General features: G+C 45.2%; 1 non-coding gene across 1 annotated transcript; it reads right to left on the bottom strand.

The window, feature by feature from the left end:
* Positions 1-978: 978 nt before the first annotated feature.
* LOC131751760 (U6 spliceosomal RNA) lies at positions 979-1085 on the bottom strand. Its single transcript, XR_009334317.1, has one exon. It is a non-coding gene; the product is annotated as a U6 spliceosomal RNA (small nuclear RNA).
* Positions 1086-3343: the final 2258 nt, after the last annotated feature.

Here is a 3343-nt window from a genome sequence, read left to right as displayed (position 1 = left end):
AGAAACAGCTGCTCAGTTACTGCTGAGGAACTGCTCTGAAGAGGTAGGGGAGGGGCCCATATATATATGATTTTGGGGGCTAGGAAATACATGCAGTCAAGATTACATCTTGGTAGAAGATTACTGCTAATCACTAAGATATCTCAAGTTAATGATTTCAGTGCTCTTATATATGGGAAGATGCAAGAATCTGAGTTCATTGAAATTCTTCCTGAAATAGGCATCTAACTATCTAGGGGCCCCTATATCCAAAGCACAAAGCACCTCATCCTGCATTTCTCCCAGGGTGCACTATTGGTGGGCAACTGCAGTGGGGTGTGACTTAACGCTGTATTTCTGGGTGATGCTCTTCTCTGTTCACGCATGGTACCTAGCTCAGTCTTTCATTTCACAGGGGGTACTGCAAGGTCCAGAAAGGGGAAGTCCATTTCCTTTCTTGTCATGTAACAGCTGCCCTACGTCTCTCTTTTTTTTTTTTTTTTAACATCTTTATTGGAGTATAATTGCTGTGTTGGTATGTGCTGTATAACAAAGTGAATCAGCTATACATACACATATATCCCCATATCTCCTCCCTCTTGTGTCTCCTTCCCACCCTCCCTATCCCACCCCTCTACTTGGTCACAAAGCACCAAGCTGCTCTCCCTGTGCTATGTGGCTGCTTCCCACTAGCTATCTAGTTTACATCTGGTAGTGTATATATGTCCATGCCACTCTCTCACTTCGTCCCAGCTTACCCTTACCCCTCCCCGTGTCCTCAAGTCCATTCTCTAGGAGGTCTGCGTCTTTATTCCCGTCCTGCTCCTAGGTTCTTCATGACCTTTTTTTTTTTTTTTTTTTTTAGATTCCATATATATGTGTTAGCATACAGTATTTTTCTCTTTCTGACTTACTTCACTCTGTATGACAGACTCCAGGTCCATCCACCTCATGACAAATAACTCAATTTTGTTTCTTTTTATGCCTGGGCAATAATTTAAAAATATGGAACACTTCATGAATGTGTGTGTCATCCTTGCACAGGGGCCACGCTAATCTTCTCTGTATCATTCCAATTTCAGTATATGTGCTGCGGAAGCGAGCACTGCCCACCGTTCTTGAAATGGAACTTTAGCCCATCCTGTTATACCCTGCGACATTATCCTCACTTATTATTACACTCAACAATAACAACAACAAAACAGAAACATGTCCTATTTCTCTAGGAAGCCTAGTAGAATTATAAAGGCTTAAAGAGGAAATGAAGTGGAAGAGAGAGAAACAGAAAGATGAGAAGGAAGGAGAAAATACAGAAAGAATCTTGAATCAGTTTTTGCCAATTCAAAAGGAGTGGAGCTGATTAAAATTCCTCAGTAGTAATAGCAAAAAGAGCTACCATTTACGGTGAAAATACTATGAATTTGGCACTCTTATGCATTCTTCAGCTATTGAAACCAAGCCCTTTAAAAGTGAGTTCCCTTACTGAGTTTATGATTAACCTCTCTATCCCAAACTTAATTCCTTCTTGTCCCCAAACCTGTGCTAAATGAACACTAATCAGAGTCAGATGACCGAAACTGCTGTTGTCGATAACATCGTTAAAGCACTAAAACTGCTATTACAGATATCATCATTAACGAACAAACTCATATGAGTTCGTTCCCGGCAAGATGAGTTCAACAGACCCCATCAGAGAACAGGGCACAGGCACCACTGGCCGTCACACTGCTTGTCCTGTGGACCACTTTTGTTTTCCTCTATGGGAAGTTCAAGAGAGCCGTGGACCACCTGGCCAGAGAATCCTAAACCAGAGACCTCCCGACTCCCAAAACTATAATTAAGAAATGTCGCAGAAATGTCACGCGATGATGATTAACCCCAGCTTCTTTGTTCTTCCTCTTTTAAAAACCCCAAACTCAAAGACCAAGTTGGAGTGGACCTGAGACTTGTCTCTCGCACCCTTGCTCGGTGCCTGCAAATAAACCCTTACTTTGCTGCAAACACCTGCTGTCAGAACTGGGCTTTCTGCGCAACGGGCACGGGAGCCCTCCTTGCTTGTTACACTCTGAGTTTATTTCGTCCTGACAGCTCGAATGGGGTACTCTTCACTGCCCCAAAAGGAGGAAAGTGAGACCTAGTGGTTGAACAGCTTACCAGAGTCAGTGAAAGGATCGAGATTCAAACCCTGGCTGGAAGCCTGCACTCTTCACCCTGATGCAAAGGGAACCAGGGACTTTCTCTCCCTGCATCACAAACTTCCGAAGGTGCCTGGGAATGTCAGCTATAACATGACCACACCGGCCCCAAACCCAGCAGGGGAGACTGAATTTGGGATAGCCTGACTACAAAGGCAATGTTCCCTCATCTCTTGGATTCTCCTGCTAATGTGAATGCTTTGTAAACAAACGTTGAACACTGCTCACCTCCTGCCCTTCCCCCCTAGTAAAACAAAAGGTTCTCTAGTTCCATATTAGCTGTTTCTCATTGTGTAAACTGTCTGTGCCACCTTCATTCAATTTATTGCTACATTAGTCCCCAACCTGGCTAGGGAAATACATTAACTTTTAATAACATGCCTTTGATGACTTGTACAAATCACTCCCTGCCAGCTTCCTTCTTAAATGTATCCTTGTGAATCAGGGAGCAATGGGGGAAAGCCGCAAATTAAACCTGCTGTCCTGCTGCAGCTGAGGGAAAGAAAGGAATCTGGAATTCTTGGGATAACTTTAAAAATACATCTAGTGTTTAATCATCTGCTGGAAGCACATGGTAGTAAATAGTAAAAACCTTCTTGTGGCAGGTTCCAGGTCCTGCCCATACTTTTTCTCAAAATCCTGGCGCAGGGCTTCCCTGGTGGCGCAGTGGTTGGGAGTCCGCCTGCCGATGCAGGGGACGCGGGTTTGTACCCCGGTCCAAGAAGATCCCACATGCCGCGGAGCGGCTGGACCCGTGAGCCGTGGCCCACGGCTGCGTGGCCTGCGCGTCTGGAGCCTGTGCTCCTTAATGGGAGAGGCCACAGCAGTGAGAGGCCTGCACATCGGGGGGGGGGGGGGGGGGGGGGGGGGGGGGGGGGGAATCCTGGTGCAAACTAGCATCAGAGAAAAGGGAGGAACTGACCTAGAACTTCTTTGGGAGTTACTCTTTCTCATCACAGCCCTGCTCTCCCAAGTAGGCAGCAATTTGGGTTTTATTCATTGCTGTAATAGACCTGAAATTAATTCAGAATTTAATCACAAGAAGAGCCTTGAGAATCAATCCAATTTTTAGTCAACATTATTATCATCACCATCAACAAATGTTTATTGAGCATAAAGGACCCAGCCTGCTGGGAATACAAAGAAGCCTGAGGCCCTCTTCCTGCTCT

This window comes from Kogia breviceps, chromosome 2 (assembly GCF_026419965.1).
Source record: "Kogia breviceps isolate mKogBre1 chromosome 2, mKogBre1 haplotype 1, whole genome shotgun sequence".
Lineage (NCBI taxonomy): Eukaryota > Metazoa > Chordata > Mammalia > Artiodactyla > Physeteridae > Kogia > Kogia breviceps.
The sequence above is the reverse complement of the archived record's forward strand: the minus strand, read 5'-3'. Positions and strand labels throughout refer to the sequence as shown.